This window comes from Rhinatrema bivittatum, chromosome 3 (genome assembly GCF_901001135.1).
Source record: "Rhinatrema bivittatum chromosome 3, aRhiBiv1.1, whole genome shotgun sequence".
NCBI lineage: Eukaryota > Metazoa > Chordata > Amphibia > Gymnophiona > Rhinatrematidae > Rhinatrema > Rhinatrema bivittatum.
The window spans coordinates 45,624,631-45,646,124 of record NC_042617.1 but is presented as its reverse complement, the minus strand read 5'-3'; the positions used below and the strand labels follow the sequence as shown (position 1 = coordinate 45,646,124).

At 42.6% G+C, this 21,494-nt stretch overlaps 1 protein-coding gene across 5 annotated transcripts in view; it reads right to left on the bottom strand.

The window, feature by feature from the left end:
- Nucleotides 1-21,494, bottom strand: part of ESRRG (estrogen related receptor gamma) — a 1,204,337-nt gene that overhangs the window by 886,032 nt on the left and 296,811 nt on the right. For all 5 annotated transcript variants that reach the window (XM_029593195.1, XM_029593193.1, XM_029593192.1 and 2 more), the window contains one exon: nt 3,821-3,917. The gene's annotated coding sequence lies outside the window, so the exon portion shown is untranslated. The remainder of the gene's footprint in view (nt 1-3,820; nt 3,918-21,494) is intronic.

Below are 21,494 nucleotides of genomic sequence, written 5' to 3'. Positions count from 1 at the left end.
CTAACCACTAGGCTACTCTTCCATTCACATAGGTGAATCCCTAGCTACAGGCTGCTCCCCAACACAAAAAGTTACCAACAGACACCTAACCAGGTGCCAATGGACACAACTACACCAGCAGTAACAGAGGGGGAGTCAGCCTGAACCCAAACAATGGGCTCTAGGTTGGGAGAGTTCAGTGCTACTCATCAAATAGGTTCCTAAAGACAGACTGGCCGAACCTGTGTCAGCCATCCCTATCCAGACAGTGATGGGTTGTGAATGTGTGGAGAGAACTCCATGTCATAACCTTGCAGTTCTCCTCTACAGGTACTTCTCACAAGTGAGCCACCGACACTGCCATGGCTCTGACAGAATGAGTCTTGACATGACCCTAAGGATGCAGTCCCTCCTGGGCATAACAGAAGGAGATGCAATCTGCTAGCCAATTAGATAGTATCAGTTTGGCAATGCCCAACCCATTTTTATCAAAAGAAACAAAAAGTTGGGTGGACTGTCTATGGGCTTCTGTCTGCTCAAGACAGAAAGTTAAGGCTCGCTTGCGGTCCAAACTGTGCAGTGTTCATTCGCCTTGGTGTGAATGGAGCCTGGAAAAGAATATTGTCAGAACAACTGACTGGTTAAGATGGAAATCCATCACCACCTTAGGCAGGAACTTAGGGTGCATACACAAGACCACCCTGTCATGATAAAATTTAGTATAAGGTGGATAAGTCACAAGGCCTGGAGTTCACTGAACCTGCGCACTGAAGTGACCACCACCAAAAATATGACCTTCCAGGTCAGCGACCTCAGGTCACAGGTGTGCAGCAGCTCAAAAGGAGCTTTTCCAAGACACAGCAGAAGGCCTTAGGGGAGGCTTCAACTGAAGCAGGCCCCATATGAAATGTACAACTGAAGGTTCTACAGAGATGTGCGCACCATCTACCCCATGGTGATATACCCCCAATTGCATCAGATGGCAGCCTCTGATAGGTGTAGAAGGTAATCAAGCAATTTTTGAATAGGGCAGGGGAACAGATCTAGGGCCTTCTACTTGCACTACATGGAAAACCTCCTCCACTTCAGTCCATAGGACTTTTGAGTGGAAGGCTTTCTGGAAGCCACCATGACCAGAGATACATCTTCTGGAAGATCAAGCAGCTGCAGAATTAACCTCTCAACATCCAGACTGTGAGCGACAGAGCCTGGAGGTTGGTATGCTGTAGCCTGCCCTGATCCTGCATGATGAGATCTGGGGAAGTCCCCAGACTGATCAGTCTCTGGATGGATAACTCTCAAAGGAGTGGAAACCAGACCTGTCTCAGCCAATGAGGGCTATGAGAATCATCTCTCTGTCCTCACAAAGTTTCAAGAAAGCTTTTGTCACTAAGGGAATCAGAGGATACGCATTTAGAAGACCTGTGCCCCAGTGGCGGGCGAGGGCATCTGAGGCTAGTTTGCCGTCTGTCCTGTGCAGGGAGCAGAACTGAGGCACCTTCCTATTGCAGGGGGACGCGAACAGATCTACATCCGGACTCCCCCAGAGGCAGAATATCCAATTCGCTACCTCCTAGACCAGGGACCACTCGTGGGGTCTGAAGGCTCAACTCTGCCTGTCCGCAACCATGTTCTCCATCCCAACCAGGTATATGGTCTGAGCAGCATCTTGTGGGACAGGACACAAGACCAGATATGCACCACTTCCTGACACAGGAGGTATGATCCCGTGCCTTTCTGCTTGTTGACATACCATATGGCTACTTGGTTGGTGGTCTGGATCAGGACAACTTTGTTGGACAGCCGATCTCTGGGTGTCAAGTCCATCCACATGAGCTTCACCCCAGGGTAGATGCATCCATGATTTACACAATTTGAGTGGGAAGACTCCAAAAGAAGATTCCCTGTTCCAGATTGGAAAGTACCTGCCACCAGGACAAGGAGTCCCGGATGGATGGATTGACTCTGATGCGATGTTGGAGGCTCTGTGTGGCTTGGCGCCACCAAGACTTCAGGGTCCATTGGGCTCTGCGCATGTGTAATCGTGCCAAGGGAGTAACATGGATGGTCACATCCATGTGGCCTTAATAACCTCAACATGTGCCAAGCCAATACCTGCTGGCTCTGTTGAATATCTGTCGCAATGGCTGCTACTGTGACAGCCCTCTGATGTGGCAGAAAGCCTTGGCCTGAGCTGTGTCTAGAAAGCTCTGATGAAGTCCAATTGAGGTGACAGACTGAGATGGGACTTTGGGTAGTTGAGAACGAAACCTAGTGACTTCAACATCTGAATGGTCAAGCACACAGACTGGCTGCCCCTGCCTGAGACTTTCTCTTGACCAGCCAATCATCCAAATAGGAAAAAACATGCACTCCGAGTTTACAAGGGTGTGCCGCCACCATGGACAGGCATTTTGTGAATACACGTGGGGCGAACATGAGCCTGAAGGGCAACACCCGCTACTGGAAGTGCTGTTTTCCCACCACGAATCTGAGAAACGTCTTGTGTCCTGGGAAGATCTCAATATGGAAGTATGTGTCCTTTAGGTCGAGGGAGCATAGCCAGTCCCCTTTTTGTAAAAGGGGGATCAAGGTACCCAGGGAAACCATCTTGAACTGGTCTTTTTTTTGTGGTCGACTTCGTCCCATCCTAAACCTGAAGGCCTTCAGGTTTAGGATGGGTCGAAGTCCTCCTGTTCTGTTAGGAATCAGGAAGTACCTGGAGTAAAATCCCCGCCCTCTTTGCCATGATGGAACAGGCTCGACCACTCTGGCCATTAAGAGGGAGGAGAGCTCCATTAGCAGTACTTCCTGATGCACAACCGGCCCACAATATGGGTACGGAGGGCAATCTGGTGGGACACCCAAAAGATTTAAATGGTAACCCTGACAGATGATGGAAAGAACACACTGGTCCGAGGTTACACTGGGCCACTGGTTTGCGAAAACTGCAGCCTGCCCCTGACTGGAGGGTCCATTGCTCCCAGTACAGGCAACTGGCTAATATTCCCTGCGGCCAAGTCAAAACCCCGTCCCCAGGTTTGACTGAGGAGCCAGCTGGGGCTTAGGAGCTCTCTGCTGTCTTGGATGGCTGCGAGAGCTTTGATGATGAGGACAAGATCAAGAAGGCAAAAGATAGCACTTTCTTTGGTAAAAAAAAAAAAAAAAAGGACTTCCTTGATCCCTGCCTCAATGATCTCCTGGAAGAGGAGGGTGGGTCTGGAGTGCTGGCAGAGATTTGTTGGAGGGTCTCATGATAGTCCCAAAGTTGGGCCACAGCGTCCCTCACCCTATGTCCAAATAGATTCTCTCCTAAACATGGCACGTCAGCGAGTCGTTCCTGTACCTCCGGTTGGAGATCCAAGGCCAAACCATTCTGCGAGCAATGATTCCCACTGCAGAGACTCTCGATGACACATCGAAAACATAGGCCAACATTCAACAAAATTGGCATATGGGTCACACATATAACATTTATCTTAAATTAGCTACCTTTTGGTGACAGGACTTAGGTCTAGCCTTTGACGAGGCTATCTTAGCAGCATTTACAGCAATATACAGATATCTTCTACCTGCTAACTTGAGAGAAACTCAATTTAAAATATTACATCAAATTTATCTTACAAGGAGGAGGAGTGCCACTTTGCAGCTGTGGGAATCAGACTTGAGTTTGAAATGTAATTCTCAGAGTGGCACTCTGCGCCACATATTTACTGAACGTCATAAACTTAATGAATATTGGAGACAAATTAAAGACATTTTAGATAGTTGATGTGGAAAGTTATTGACTGGATTGGCAAAATGTTATGTTTACTTTTGTTTGATAGATCCTTATTATTACCTGACAGTAGCTGGAAAATTCTCAGTTGCTCTCTCACAGTAGCTAAGAAACGTATTCTTTCCTACTGGAACAGTGACGAGATACCCACATTTCATGCCTGGAAGACAGAAATACAGATATTTGCAACTTTGGAACAAATGAGACAGCAGGACCTTCAAGAACAAAAATGTTTACTGACACAATGGGGATTTTTCCTACTGTGGGAGCACATGAAAAAAAAAATCATATATAGAATCAATTCAGAACTATATAAGATCAATCACTGCTCTTCGACCAAGTCAGAGTGTAAGGTATGAATGGTGTATGACTGGAAGGGGGATTTAATAATTATTCAGTTAAAGTTGTGAGTTCAAACGAGACTAGTCTAATGGTTTAATGCTGTTCTGCATGAATATTTGCTACAATCTGTTTATGTATGTGTTTTATTTGTTTACTCAAATTAATAAACATATAATTAAACAAAAATAAAATAGTTTTTCCTAGTGTGTAGACAGATGGACTCAGGGCCAGTGGGTTTATGCTCCCCTGCCAGCAGATGGAGACGGACCAAGCTGATGTCACAGTATATATAACCCTGCAGTGACCCCAGCCTGCCAGTATTCTCCTTCTCCAGCAGATGGCGGATGTGCATCTCCCTATCGGGACTGCTTTGATCTTTTTGAAAGGAGAAATTTGAAATTCTAAATTCAGGAAAAGAAAGCCCCGCTCTCCTGCGGTGATACCTAAAGGTCCCTCCCCCAGCTGAGAATTCCTGAAGTGATTTCGTGGTCCCTCAGAGATGTGCCTTGGTCCAGTAGCTGGGTTTCCCCACGTGGATTTAGCTCCTAGTTCAGCTGAAAGGCAACGGATGCAGGAGGCCGAGCGCAGCAGTGAAGGCAGATGCCTTTTCCTTCCACAGTCAGAGACCGACTCTGTACTCAGCTGGTAAGTGCTGAGCTCAGGTAAGGTTATAAAAAAAAAAAAATAGGGAGAAAATTTTACCTGAATCAGAGACAGTTAGAGAGGTTTCAGGACTTCTTCCAGTCTCCATTCTCAGAGCACCATATTAACGTTCATTCCCACTCCTGTTGGAGTTGGGGAACTGGACAGCCTGGAGGGTTAAACTGCCCCTAGTGGACTAGGCCCCGCACTTAGGATTTTTTTTTGTTGCTTACCGCATGGTACGTTACAGCGGCTGTTGTTGCGTGTTCTTGTGCATGTTCTGCTACCCTCTATAAGCTGTCGCTTTGCGCAGTGTGTCGGCTCTGCGCATGCGTTGTGTGCTCAGTTTTTGGGTGCACTTTTTATACACAAACTTTTTTACGCACTTAACTTGGCACACGGATTGTGTGCGCACCTTGCCATGCTTTCTTCTAGGCACTTATTTTTTGGGCACATTTTATTTTTGAGCACAAGCCATTCCAATTAATGTTTTCTGGAGTGATGGCACTGGTAAGCAAGAAGCCTATGAGTCTTCCTATTTGTGTTGCCTGTCATATTAGGGCTTCTCAGCCTGACCTGGCTTCTAACCTGTGTCAGCGCTGCCCAGACTATCAGAGAGGGTTTTCTTCCTCGGATTTTGCTAAAAGCCTGGCTCTTCCCATTCTGATGATGGGTTGTTCACGGTCTTGACTGGTGGGATGCCAGATCCTGGTTCTCCCTTAGAGACTGGCTCCTCCGTTGGCAAGGGCAGTTCTGTGGGACCAACTCCAGTTCCTTCTCGGCTTGGTCTAGACCCAGCTGTTTTTTCTTGGGTGGAATTTTCTCAAGGCTTGCAAGCCTTTCTTCAGGCATAGTCCTCCACTTCCGCCATTTCTGTCTGTTCGGACCCTCAGCTGGTGGCTCCTCCCTCTTCCAGTTCTATACTTAAGCACTGGGGCTCACCTCGGCTCCCTGCGGGTGTTCCCGACAGTAATCCGGAAGCCACTGATGAGGCTGATCCTGATTCCCTGGAAGATGGGGAAATTCCTCCAGGGCTGGAACCATATTGAACCGCGTTGCAGTTCTTTCATAGAGATGAACTGCCGGCCCTGATTTCCCAGAACTTGAACAGCTGGGTATACCTGGTTTGCATGCTATGTCAGAGCCGAGAAAGAATCCCATTTTGGTTTCCAGACATAAAGCCTCTTGTTTTTTCCCAGTGATGGATGCCATCCAGGAATTGATTGATCTGGAATGGGATGCCCCAGAGACAAATTTTAAAGAGAGTCGGACATTGGAAGGCCTGTACCCCCTGGATCCGGCTGTGAGAAAGTGTTTGCGTTTTCCCCAAAGTGGATGCTCTGGTATGTGCCGTGTCTAAGCGGATGATTATCCCCACTTGATTCCGCAGCCTGTGGCAGAACTGCAAGCATGCCAGCCATATCGCTCGGGCCTCCAAGCGACTTATGTTCCAGTGGGACTCTTCTGCATTCCAGTGCCCCTGGGCCATTAACTTCCCACCCTTGGCTGCCACGTGAGAGTGTCAATAGTCCTCTTGTGGGGTTCTGGGTCCCAAGGGATTACTGGAACGTGTTCAAACAGTCCCTAACTTGGAGTACCTAGAATCTTATATGAGTTCAGTGTTTATTGTTGGTTGAGTACAGTTCAGGTTGTCTGTTTTCAATCGTGTTTTTAATCAAGTTTTTTGCTAGTCTGTATACAGTTGCTTTTGAAGATAATACTGACAGGCTGGGTTCACTGCAGGGTTATATATACTGTGATGTCAGCTTGTTCCGTCTCCATCTGCTGGCAGGGGTGCATAAACCCACTGGTCCTGAGTCCTTCTCTCTACACTAAGGAAAATGAAATTATCAGGTAAGTAATTTCTCCATTTCACTCAACTCACCATCAAACTGTGGAATCTGTTTCTAGAGAGTAGTCAAGGCAACTAGTATAGCAGGTTTTAAAAGGAGATTGAACAAGTTCTTGAAAATAATGTCCATGAAACATTAGCCAGGTAGACCAAAGAAAGCTACTGTTATCCCTGAAAGTGAGAAACTAGGTATAGATGTATTTTTTGGGGTGTTCCCAGTACTTATGATCTGGATGTGCTACTGTCAGAGATAGAATTTTGGGCTCGATGGACCTTGTTCTGACCCAGCATGGCAATTCTTATGTTCTTACTAATAAGGCCAATTTTCAAATAGCATGTGTAGCTGCACTCTACACAGGTGCACTTTACATGTGTATTTTATGCAAATTTTCAAAGGGTAATAATCCTCATTATTAATTATCCCTTTGAAAAGCATGTGCAAAGAAGCAGCCACAAAGTAGCCATGTTAAAAACAATGGAGTGAATTTTCAAAGGTGTTATGCGTATAAAAGTAGCATATATGGAAGTAATTTAAAAGCCCATTTATACATGCAAAACTTTTTGAAAGTTTAGCCCATGGAGTGAATTTTTAAAGGAGTTTCAAGCGTAAATGTAGTCTATATTGTAGCAATTTTCAAAAGACCATTTATACATGCAAATCCTTTTGAAAAGTCTGCCGTATGGAGTAAAGTTTCAAAGTAGTTAGATGCATAGAAGTAGCAATTATCAAAAGTCCATTCTTGCATGTAAAACCCATTTTTCCACAAGTAAATCCTTCAGAAAATTACCTCCAGTCTGCGTACTATGCACCTGTTAGTCAAGTAGGCGGTGGAGGAGCGTGAGACAAAATAGCACATGTATATTTAAATATCGCCTGTACATGTGCTATTTTATTCTCATGACCTAAACATGCCCAAAGGAACGCCTCTTTTTCATGCACCTGAAAATACACGTGCTATGGAAACTGCAAATACTTCTAACCAAATTTGAGGAGGGAAATTTTCAGACAGGTAATTTACCCTGGGTAAATGCCTTTGAAAATTAGCCTTCATAATAAAAAGAAAGTTTACAAAAAAGAAAATACATATTTATAAGTAGCACCTCTATAATTCTAGCTATATATGACTGAACTGAGATTCCAGAGAAAACAATCGCTTCAGAGCACAGACTTTTTTTTCCCATTAATGCATAGCATCTTCTATTCTCCTCTAAATCTATATCTAAGACAGTCTTCTATAAAATTCAAATCATATGCCACTGGTTTTGCCTATTTCATAGCATAGTGCTATATCATTTCCTGGTCGATCTGAAGTTCTTGCACAGATTGCTCTCCAGAATAGCAGCCATCTAATTGAAGATTTTCAAGTCCATTCTTTCATACTCTTACAAAAAAACAATAAAATAAAAATATTACCAGCCACTAACAGTTGCAGCTCCCTTATAATTTAACTTGCCTATATTTCAGCCAGGACGTAGAAGGTGGTGCACTAGCTCTGAAAAAATGTTAAGCCAACGAGTCGTCATCACAAGAGACAGACCAAGAAGCTAAAGTACTCAAGTGCACAATGCTTTCAACAAGCACCAACAAGCATTAAAACAATCAATCGCACACAATCCAGTTTATGCATATCAGTAGTTTTAATGTGTTAATTAGCTCTTTCAAGTTTTCACACACAGTCTTATGCTAATGAAGTAATGAGATGCATAATTATGCAAAGCAGTTCAACAGCAAAAGTTTACACACCCATTAATGCAAAAATCTACACTTCTGATAGTTAACACACTAACTTTAATACAACACTCACTTGCATGTCATTAACATGAGCTGTTAATGCAAGCCAATTAATGCGCATTAACGGTCAATGTTAACACATTTGGTACTCTGGCCTTTTATGGCTGATAACCTGCTTTTCTTTTTAATAGGCATGTTTGAGGCATAATCCAACATGGCCACAAGAAAGTCCAAAGCAGACACCAAGGAGATCTGCATTGGAGGATTCACTTTAGATTTTTGCACATCTGCTTCAGATTTTCCCCAAGTCCACAACAAAAAATCCAACATATTTTCCCAATAGATCTCAAGGAAATACTTAATTTCTTGTTAAGACTCAAATTGGGCTAAAGTCCACTTGGTTCAAGTTAAACTTCAAATTATTCACATATCCTGACTCTTCAGAACTATTTAGATTTAACTCACATGCTAAATGCATTCTCACTTGAAAAAGAAACAGCTTGAAATTACAAGTTTGCATTTGAATTAAAGTTAGAAATATATGGACAGTTCCAAACTATCGCCTATGACCTGGGCTAATAGACAACCCACCATCAAAATAATCCATCTTTTATATATATATATATTTTATTTTTTTTTTTAATTTATTTCATTTTTTTTTTTAATTTAATTTTTTTTTTACCTATGGAAACAGACTGGAGCAGAACAAACAAATAAAAAGTTAAAAAAAAAATTTTCAAATGTAAAATTCAACTTCAGTTGAGATCATGATATTGTGCCAGCATGAATAAAAACAGTGCCAGAAATGCTGACAAGGCTGTCTGAGGTCACAGACAGACGTAGGCCTACAAAGTCTGACAAAGAAAAAAATAAAAAGAAAAAAGACATTTTAAAAGAAAAGAGAGCCCTTGGAAGAAGCTTGGGAAGAGGGAGGGATCAAGCTCTGCCCAAAGGCTTACGCCCAGAAGCCTAGAAAAGCTAAGGAGAAAACTACAGGGGGGGGGGGGGGGGGGGTGTTAACCAGAACTCATGGAGGAGAGTTGGAGCTGGAAAGAAGCACGCCAGACCAAAAGCAGCCAAGATATAAAAGATGGAGAGGACTGCCTGGCAGATTGAGAGGATTGGTAAGAGGTCCCCGAGATGGGACATTGGAAAGCATGGGCACAGGAGGGACATAAGAGACGCTGACAGCAAAAGGACAACTGCTGGCTGGAATTGGTCTAAAAGGGCCCAAGGTGAGGTCATTCCATGACACACAGTGGCAGTAATGGGATTGTTTGTATCAAATCACCCAGATGAGCTGCGACTGTATGGAAAGGAAAAAAAAAAAAAAAAAGAGATAAGCCTAAGGCTATGGGATAAACGAGGCGGGGACCTCTGGCAATACTTTTGTTTAAAAAAGGGGAGGGTTCAAAGTTTTTGAGGCTCCTCCTCCCTATTCCCCAATTTTTTTCCAATATGAGGAGGGGCTGCTGCTAGTTTGTCACCACACTTTTTTTGTCCCCCAATTCAGTACAATTTGCAATGGAGGAAACTAATTTAATAGTTGGCAAGTGCACAAGCAGATTCAGTAGCAGCTCTCACATCAGCTCACCTAGCAGCAGTAATAGTATTCCCCAGCAACAACTGGACAACCAGCAGGAGCTAATCCAGAGACTGCTGCAGCACTCTGAGATGGATGCCAACTTTGCAGCCTTAGTAATGTAGACTGTCCATTGGGAGCATCTGTTAACAAAATTATGTCCCCCTGACAATATGAAGGCCTATTATCTAGTCATTTTCAAACAGAGATGGAAACATCTGCCTAGTTACCTAATTAGTGGGCCATATGCTTGGCCCCCTTCTTGATAAGGCACATGTAAGCGGCATACCATACCCTCATGAACACCAAAGATAAGGACTATGCAGAGGTCATGGTAACTATCTTAGATCACCTAGCTATAACTTCGGAGACATACAGTCACTGTTTCTGAGCAACCTGCCTAGAAAAATGTCTCCCTAGGAAACAGGAGAAAAGTTCAGCTCTTAACTAACAGACTAGGAAGGTAATAAATGTTGCCCAAGAAGGGACTATAATGGGTCATACCTTGCTGCCAAGGAGCCAAGCTCTCCAAGACTTAGAGACCTGACCCAGGGGACAAGGGAGACATGACTTCATCTGTAAATGAGGAGTCAAGGCATGAAGGTTTCAGATGAGCCCCAGCAAAGAGCATATGCTTCATTTGTGGGTAGGGAAGCCACTGGAAGAGAATGTGCTGGACCCTACCTTTAGTAGAGACCCCCTTTCATTTGGGTGAGAGCAGACATAGCAGACCCCCGGAGCATAGCTCGGCTGCACACTTTTTACAGGTAATGATAGACTGTGCTTCTCATTACCTCAGCTTCAATGAATATGGTAGTCAACAAGATAGTTAAAATATTTGTTCAAAAAGGTCTATCCTGGGAGATGCTAATGGACCAATGTACATGTATATGACACAAAATGTATGCCTCATGCCAGTTTTCCATTCCCTCCATACCTCTATCACGCTCAGATAAATGGGTTGTTTGAGCAGTTGAATCAGACTGACAGAATTTGTGGTTCACAACAACCAAGACTGGGACAAGTATGTGCCTTTCTTCCTTTTTGTGGTCCAAGACACTCTGCAAGTTTCCACTGGGGTCTCCCCCTTCAAACAATCTTTGAGTACCACTCTATTGACTTGTTAGATGTTCTCTGGGACAGCTTAAAAGAACCCTTACCTGCTAGAATAGTATTTTTAAGAAAAACCAACGAAAGACAAGACACAAGCAAAGAAAGGGAGGAATAAGAGACTTGAAAGCAGAAGGAACTACAATTATAGAGCTTTAAAAGAATTACTAGATGAAAAGTAAAATTACAGAGAAGAGACAATGCAAAGAAGAGCTACCAAAATGGTGCAGAACCTGAACCATAAGCTCTAAGGAACTTAGCATGGTAACCTCTGAGGAAAGCAGGCTAACAGGGGCTATGATATGTACATTCAAATAAGTCAAAGGAATAAATGCACAAGAAGCAAACATTTTTCAGTGGAAAATCTAGAATGAGAGGTCATGATATGAAGCTCAGAAGAAGCAGACTCATGAATAATATTCGAAAATCTGTTTTCTTGGAAAGGATGGTGGAGGCAAAAACAGTAACAGAATCCAAAAAAGCATGGGATAAATGCATATGATCCTTAGCTGTGAAGGTGTGAAAGGAGAGTGATCAACTATGGTCTGTAGCATTGAAAAAAGAAGAAAACTGAGCAAACTAGAAGGGCTTTGTAGTCCTTATCAGCCATCATATTCTATATTTTCTCTGTTTCAATGTTTTTACCTCCACCAAACTGTACTCACGGCAATAATAATAATGTAATGCAGGTTGGGAAAGCGCAAATCCAAAACCAAACCAAACAAATACACAGGGCCAGGAGTTTCACATTTTCTTTCAGCATGACAGTCATTAACTGAGAATATACAAGTTTAGTAAATTATCTAAATTTGGAGAAAGCTCAGCCCGCTGCAGCTAAATAACCTCCAGCTATGCATACCAGCTCTTTGGCACATCTACAAGGCAGGGAGAGGGAGTTAGGGGGCGGCAGCAGTAAAATGGTGGGCTGTCATTTTCTGAAGCCCTCCCTGCAGCTGGAACATTCTCAGCAGGTAGTGCTCCATGTTGCAAACTGCTCATGCAGCAGGACTGAGAAAAAGGCATCACCTAGCCACCGGCTGTTCCTAACTCCAGGAAAATGAAAAGGCAGCATCTCTGCACCTGTTCACCTGATGGCGAAGGAAAGAAAAGCCATTACTGGGTGACAGGAGACGAAAAACCAAAATCCACTTCAGCAGCTCATCCCAGTGCTGGTGATTAATCTCATACTCCCACAGCCTGATGCACATTAACCAGATAATTAATAATTTCTTTAGGGACTCAAGCTCGGCAACTGTTTTATCAGCCTGCACAGCACTAGAAGGGGAGATGCTGCACTTGTGATCAAGCTGCTGAGATGTAGAGCTTGAACAGAAGGAATAAGAAAGTTTATAAGTAAGTCAGTGAAATCTTCCATGCCTAACCAAATAGGTCGGAGTTGAGAAAAAAAAAGCATTTTTTTAAATTTAGCAGTGAGATCTTTATCTTAAAATATTGAAATTCCACTCTACTTTTCAATTTCCATATAAAATTCTCTCTTTCACACAAATTTTAGGTAATGAAAAGATTTAATTTGAGGTAAAAAAAATTGTACTTCTCTGTCATCGCTGCAGTACAGGTACATGAATGACACAAACATTTATTCTCTAAATATTAAGCAGTTTTGCTAATATATGATGTTACATGATCCTGTACCTAAGGTTTTCAAGTAAACTATGTGCTCAGCTCATCATCAGATAGACCGATCACAATTAGTACTGTTAGGTAATATTAAAGCTACTTGCACAATTTCTTGTTCAAGTAAAATGCTGTTCGTTTTTAGATGACTCATAACAACCAAATTCCCATTACTAATGAACTAACGTAAGCAACAGAGCTCTAGATGTACAGTATACTTTGCAAAAAAATGGGACACAGTCAAAATCTGCACTTAAGGCCTGCGGCTCTACTTCATTCTTCCAACAATTTCAGGGGCTTTACATATGCCGTTACAACAGAGGCGCCCGCAAGCAACATTTTCACAGGTAAACTCCTCATAAATGTTCCTTTTGAAAATTCAGGTATGGAGGGCACTGCAGATACTTCAGCTCCCATGGATTTTACAACTGCTTTACAGCAAGTGAAAAGTTCACACCATAAACCATGCACGGGAATTTCAAAATGTGTTGTGTGCTGGCTCCGCCTGTCCTCTACTTCCAGTCCTACCGCATTGCAAAATTGATAAAAAGCATACAATACCCACGGAGGAAAAGGGCAATTTTCAGCCTCTAATTTTGCCCAAGTAACTGATTAGTTTATCTGGGGAAAAACTGAAAAGTTCCTTATTGATGCTCAAAAGTAAACAGCATATGACTATATCGGGATTTCAAGGCAGCGCCATCACCAGGTTAGTACCAATTCAAATGGACACAGGAAATGCACTGTAAGGCCCTGCAGCTGCCAGCTCTTCTAGCAACCTTTTTATTTATTTATTTCTCGCTTTATACCTATAGCAATCTAGGCAAATCACAATAAAAACAAACATAACATCACAAACACAACCTACAACAGTCTTTACAAATAGTTTAAAAAATGTCTTAGTATCTAAAACTAAAAACAATTCTGATGTTATTCTTCCTTTAATCACTAACACCACAGATGTATGCAACAGCAGCCAACACAGATCTGCCATAATTTTTTCAACCCATTTATTTTATACCCCCTATTCCCTAGCCAACTCTACATAGCATTACAAACCTCCAGCACCCAACTTATATACCCCACAGCCTTTGCACAGTCTAGAATCCTTTTTCATCAGTATCATCCTCCAGCATATCCAATCAAATTTCCAAAATTAATTAGTGAAAGCTTTCTCAAAGACAGCAGTTTTAACTTCTTTTCTGAATAAGTAATCAGAAGTCAGTTGTATGTTCATCGATAAATAATTCCATAAACATATATTTGTTGCATCATAGCAACCATGTAGACTTCCTTCCACATTGGTTCCGTGAGCAAAGCTCCCTGAGAATGCAAGTTCCGACTAGAGGAATTCAATAGCAATTTCTCTTGCAGATATGTGGCACCCTGGTTCTACCAAGACTTATAAGCCAAACAAATAATTTTAAACTCGGTCCAAGATTTTACCAGCAGTCAGCCAGTGAAGGGTATTCAGCACTGTCATCCTGTCCCACAACTTAGTTTTGGGAGTTCAGAACAGGCACAATAGTGGATTAACTCAGGGAATTTAGCCGTTTGTAGTATTTATCTATTTTAGGCTTCTCTCTCTGTGTTTTTTTATAATGTAATAGTTAGTTCTATTCCTTTTAGAGATTTTAATTTTATTGATCAAGATATTATTTGTATTTTTTATTCTATCTTTTATATTTTAGTTTATTTGAATTTATTATTATTTTGATTTTTATGGCTGTAAACCGCTTTGTTCAATCTTTGATTGGTAAAACGGTATATAAATGTTAAATAAATAAATATATAGTTTAGATTATTGAATTTTCTTGATCACCTTTCTTTAAAACAAAAAGTGATTTATAATTTTCTTTTGAAAAGTGTTTGAATTCAAATTAATGCCAATTTTAATGTCTTAAATTATATTGTGTATGTATGAATATGTAAACTGCTGAGACTTCATGATATACAGTTTAGAAATTTAAATACAAATAAAATAGTTAAAAATTAAACAGTATACAATTAATAATAAAACAACAAAATAATCAGCATCAACAAAACCAATCATAAGAAGGTACACATATATAGTATGTAATAGCTAAACAGTAAAACCAATAATAAAACTGAGAAAATTCAAAAGAAGAAAATACATAATTAGTATTGAGAGAATTTTTTTTTAATAACCAAGCCTTCTACATTTTCTGTATTTCAAGTAATCCTTCTCCAGCTGCAATACCAATGGCAGGCAGTTCCAAAGAGATGGCACTAAAAATGAAATACTCATTTCACAAGTTTTTTCAAAGATAAATTCCTTAGGATAAAGGAGTTCAAACATTCTTGTTGTGAGGTGTGTAATATATGACTTGGCTAACAGCATACAATCATATTACTCAGATAAAAAGGTGAACCACTACATAATGCTTTAAATGTGATACAAATAATCTTGAACTGAATTTATGAAGTAATTGGTAACCTGTGTAATTCTTACAAAAATGGAGTTAAGTGATCAAATATATTTTCCCATTACTATTTTACCTGCAATATTTTGAACAAATTATAAACGGGAAGTGTTGCGTGCAGGGAAGCCATGAAACAAGGCTCAGAAGTAGTCTAAGTGACTAATAAATAAAACATGTACCAACGTTTTCAAGTCAGACAAATCTAAGTAGGGGTGAGATCACCATATAAAACAGAAATAAAAAAATCATTGAATTAAATTAGAAATGTAGAGTTTAAATGGGCCATTGAATTGAGCAATAACTGCAGACAGTGCACATATTTCTTGGCTACCCCTATTAGTGGGGCAATACAGTGGTCCAACTTTGAAGAAATCAAGGCATGGAACTCCTTAACCAGATTGTTTCATTTCAGATAGGGCTATAACTGGCAAATGAGTTTTAGCTGGGCATAACACATCCTCATACCTGCACAAAGCTGTGGTCAACATTGGGTGTTTAAAAAATTAAGTGGGCTATATAAGCTCAACAAAAATAAACAACAAATAAAAATAAATGTCAATCAAAGAGTGTGCCTAAATTACATACCTCTTTCACAGTTGATACTGATTTGCCATCTGGTACAGTCATCTGATCAATTCCCTCCATCCCTGGTTTATATATGTGAACCAATGTCATGGTGTGAGAGTCCTTCGGGTTGTGGTGAGATTGGTACTACCCAGTTGGCGAACCAGATAAGCCTCTGCCGACAGCAGGCAAACATGCTCACGCTGGACAAGTGAAATGCTCTACCTATACCACCTCTTCCCCACAGGTTGAGCTCTTGGGTCTGAGGCCAGCAGGACTTAGGTGAGGGTCCCACAGAAAACAGTCAGGAGCAGTCAGTAACCACGCTAAGGTCAGAACAAACAGAGAGGAGGCAATATAGAAAATCGTGGAAAATATTCTGAAGATCAAAATCACAGAATATATAGATAGACATGGTCTATCACAGCCAGCATGGATTTATCCATAGGAAGACTTGCCTCACCCATCTGCTACTTTTTTTTTTTAATAAACACGTGGATAAAGGGGACCCGGTAGATGTAGTATATCTGGATATTCTGAAGACATTTGACTAAGTCCCTCAGAAGAGGCTTCTAAGAAAAGTAAAAAGTCATGGGATAGGCGGCAATGTCCTTAGATGTTGGATTGCAAACTGGTTAAAAGAGAGGAAACAAAGTACGATTAAATAGTCAGTGTTATCAGTGGAAAAAGGTAAACAGTGAAGTCCCACTGTTGCATGTGCCGGCCACGGCAGACCTGTGGCTCGGCCCCCTCACCTCACTCTGATGAATCCAGTGCCTAGTTCCTCATCCCTGGCGGCGGTGAGCCGCCGGCTCCATCCTTGGGCCGCCCCTGGTGCCTCAGCTTCTGCTACAGACCCCTGTGTTCCGCAACGGGCCTCTCCGCATGGCCCGCGGAGAGATGCCGCCATTCAGCATCACGCCCCTCCCTAGGCGCGCAAGCCTCATTGTTTCATATGAAGGGCCCGCGGCAGGAACATGGCCGCGGCCCCGGATGATGATGTCGCTGAAGCTCCGGTATTTAAGGCAGGGCTCGGCTTCCAATGATCGCCTTTGCAACAGGTCTCCACGCTGGTCATGTACTCGTTGCTTCCTGGTGATTCACCTGCGTTCTTGGCTCCTGATCCCTGCAAGTTCCTGTTCTCCTTCGCCCTGCGTTCCTGATTCCAAGCCTTTATCGGATTGCCTACTCGGATACGACCTCTGCATTGCCTGACTACGCCATTGACTCCCTCCAAGCCCGGACCTCTGCATTGCCTGAGCACGCCATTGACTCTCTCCAAGCTCGGACCTCAGCTTTGCCTTGCCACTGCTCCTTGATTACCACCAGCCCTGACTCCAGCTTGCTCTACGACGCCTCTTCAGTCTACATCCTGGATTTGGCCTATTCAGGCTTCGGCCTCTTCTTGCTCGGGCGCCCCCTGTCTGACTTTGGTTCTATTGGCACCCAGGTCTCTGGGAATCCGCCTCGTCCAGTACAGACTTCTCCATTCTACTGTTGCCTCTGGGCTGACCTCTCTGCCTTTCCATCAACGACTACATACGGAGGCCCACCTAAGCCCAGCCGGCCCCGGTACTCAAAGGCTCAACCTGCGTGGAACGAGGGTTGGTATTGGTGAAGCACCAGTCAGCCTCCATCCTTCAGCCCACTCCACCTGCCGATGGTGGGGACCCGTAGGATCCCTCCTATGGGTAACGTCAACCCCCACCTCGACCCAAGGGTCCACCTCTGGCGCAACAGCCTCAGGGTTGTGTACTTGGAATGGTACATTTTAATATATTTATACATGATCTGGAAAGTGATACGACAAGTGAAGTGAAAAAATTTGCAGATGACACCAAATTATTCAGAGTAATTAAATCACAAGTGGATTGTGGATAAATTGCAAGAGGATCTTGCAAGACTGGAAGATTATGCATCCAAATAGCAGATGAAATGTAATGTTGACAAGTGTAAGGTGATGCATATAGGGAAAAATAACCCATGCCGAGTTACACGATGTTAGCTACTAATATGGAGCCTATCACCCAGGAAAAAGATTTAGGCATCATAGTAGATAATACATTGAAATTGTTGGCTCAGTGTGCATTGGCAGCCAAAAAGCAAACAATGTTAGGAATTATTAGGAAGAGAATGGTGAATAAAACAGATAGTGTTATAATGCCTGTGTATTGCTCCATGGTGAGACTGCACCTCGAATACTGTGTACAATTCTGGTCGCCACATCTCAAAAACGATAAAGAGAAGGGAGACAAAAAATGATAAAGGGGATGGAATAGCTCCCTTATGAAAAAAGGCTAAAGATGTTAGAGCTGTTGATCTTGGAGAAGAGATGGCTGAGTGGGGAATATGATAAAGTTCTATAAAATCATGAAAAGAAATCAATGAGTAATTGTTTGTGAATCATTTATTTACTCTTTCCAACAATATAAGGACTAAGGGGCACTCATTGAAGTTAGCAAGTAGCACATTTAAAACAACTGGAGAAAAATCTTTTTCACTTAACGCACAATGAAGCTTTGGAGTTCATTGCCAGAGGACATGTTTCATGTTTAAGGCAGTTAGTGAAGCTGAGTTTAAAAAAGGTTTGGATAAGTTTCCTGGAGGAGACGTCATAAACTGCTACTAATCATGTTGATTTAGGGAATAGCCACTGTCTGTTACCGGCATCAGTAGCATGGGATCTAGTTAATGATGTTTGGGTACGTATAGCCTGGATTGGGCACCGTTGAAAACAGGATGTTAGGTTTGATAGACCCTCAGTCTAACCCAGTAAGGCAACTTCTTATGTTCTTAAGTACTGAGAGCAAGAACTATAGACTCTGTCAGCTTTCTGTGAACAAGGGAGAGTCTAGGGAAGATTTTAGGGAACAAGAAGATCTGGAGTTTTGGATTCTGGAATCCAGGCAATGGTCAGGGGAGGCAGAAATCAGGCAACATCAGTATCCAGGTCAATGTCAAGATCCAAGAGGCAGTCAGAGAGTGATAGATAAAAGGAGGAAGACAGAGAACTAGGCCAGGGGAGCATGGAGAGAGGCAGACAAGGAGTGCGACTGAACAAGAGAGGCAGAAGCACGGCTGGAACAAGGCAGACACAACTGAAACAAGTTAGGCAGAAGCAGGACAAGCAGCACACACTGTAGGCGAAGCATGGCAGGAGACCTATTGCTGAGGCAATGCCTGGAAGCGCGAGCTGGGTTTAAATCCCCAGCCTGTGCAGATGTCATTGGTCTGCAATGCTCCTGCCTTCCCTCCATAGGGCCTTGTATGTGGGCCAGGCACATTTGTTAGCACCTAAGGCAGACCGCGGTGAATGGCAGGGCATGATGGCAACATCCCTGCCTCATGAAGGAGCTGCGGCCTCTGGAGTGAATAAGGTTAGTCATGGGACAATCCCACAACCAGCCAAATGTTACAAAACCACCTGTTTTATCTCTGACAGCCATCCATTAATAGATGCAAACCAAGATGAAAGATCTTGCATAGCAGGGCTGGTGCCAAGGGTATTAATTGCCCTAGGTGAATCTTACAGCTTGCTGCCCCCCCCCCCCCCCACTTCCACCCCCAGTCACACCCTCGCCACACACAATTAAAAATTATGCATTTATGATAATTTTACATGAAAAAGAACATTCAAAGTACAGTCTTCTGAGGTAAAAATATAATATAAATGTTTTAAGTGATATTTGCATGAGCTGCTGTTGTGCCAATCAGAAAACCCTGCAGAAAAAAGTAAAAAAGACACTTGGAATTAGTATTAGGTTTATTGTAATGTTTGTTCTGTGTGGGCTTGACCCTCAAAAAGCCATGAATAAACTGTTGTACAATTTCAATATAGTGAACCTCCTATACCAAAACAGCACTAATTGCCATTATTCAAACAATAACATCCCTACCTAAGCAAAAGCATTACAACGATTACACCAGGCCCTAAAACATCATCATGCCTCCTATTAGGAAAACAGTACAAGCCAGGCTGCACAGAATATCTCACCTCAATCACACATGCAGAACATAGCCAGACTCTCACCAAATACTGAATAAAAACATCATAAACTATAAACAGAAACATGTTGACAAAAACTGAACGGGAACCTACAAGAAGCCAGACTCTATATGAAGTGAAACAATGAGAAAACAGAATCACCACCTTATAAAACAAACAAAATCAAGAAATATATATTTTCAATAAAGTAAAACCATACTAATAAAAAAATATTTCAAAACAGCTGACCAATAGAAATCCAGTAATTTAAAAGTCATACAAATTTTCCAAATAACAAACTATTTAAAAACAGTAGACATTATACAGCACCCAATAATTAAAATGAATAAGGATAAATTTCCCTTGCTCTCCATACGTGGAATCTTGAATTCCAGATGCCCTGAAATTGTCATGGATTAGCAGGGGGAGAGGAGAGGAGTTGTTGCTCACACTTTCTCCTCTTTCTCATATACACACATGCTTACTCACTCAAACACACACAGACATGTCCTTTCTCTGTCATACATGCACACACATCCTCTCTCTCATATACACACACACATGCCCTCTCTCATAAAATACGCATGCACACTGATATGCTCTCTCTTCTCATATACACACATATAGACTTGCTCTCTCTCTCATACACACACAGCCTAGTCCGCCTAGTGCTTCTACCAGCCCTGCTGTAAAGCTCAATGGGAAAAAGAGCTGGCTATCAACTCATACATATACACATACATACACACAGACATGCTCTCTCTCTCTCATACATATACATTCAGGCTGTTTCTCACTGCCTCTCTACCAGAAGCACAAAGCCAAAAGCAACAGCATCCTCCTTCAGCCCCCGTGGTCCACGGTACTCTTCCTCTTTCTTCAGGCTTGCAGGGACTGACACTTCTCTGCCTCATGCTCCTAACACTTAACATCTGTAGCCTATGCTGCTCTTCTTCCTACAGCTGAGCAGGGACCGGGGCTGATGTAACATTTTTCGGCGTGGGTAAGGGCCATGCTGCTTGGCTGATGCTGCTGGGCCTGGGCTGCGCTGCTGCTGCCTCTACGGCTTTTCACTGCCACAGAGGCCTCAGGCTGCTACTGCCTCTTCTTGCGACAGGGAAACTTATGAACTTCTATCTGTACTGGCAACAGCATTGTTTCTCCTGCCCGCAGTGGACCATACCATGGCGCATTCTCTTGCAGACCGCGTGGGCGGGAAGGAGAGACCATGATATTGCTGCCCCCAGACCGGTGACACGTTAGGCGGCCACCTATTCTGCCTAGTGCTTCTACCAGCCCTGCTGTAAAGCATTCCAGCAGGCAGTGTTCAATGGGAAAATGAGCTTCATATAATAATAGTTGATTCCAAAGCTATTTCCCTAATGAGTAAAAAAAAAACAGATTTAAAACAGGCAACAAATATGATCCTTGAGGAACACAATATAAGATGCCGCAAGAACTAGAGACTACCCCCCTTCACAGCCACTACCTGATGTCTAATCAGTGCAAGAGTTCATCGCCAACAGGCCCCAGCAGGCAGCAGTGCACTCCCATTGGAGAGCTGGAAAGATACTAAGTTAATAGAGCAAGAGGGAAGGTCAAAGGGTGAGGTAAGTGAGGAGAAATGAAGGGAGGGGAGAAAAAGAAAGATCAAGGGAAGGGGAAGCGGGAGGGAAGAGAGAAAGCAAGTTGAAAAGGAGAAAACCAAGAGGATATATAGCAAAGATGAAAGAGAAAGAAAGAGCAAAGCAGAAAGACATACAGAGAAAATGAGGGGGAAAAAGAAGAAAGATACAGACAACAAACAGGTGAAGAGGAAGAAAGAGCAAATGGGGAGTGGGGTAAGGAG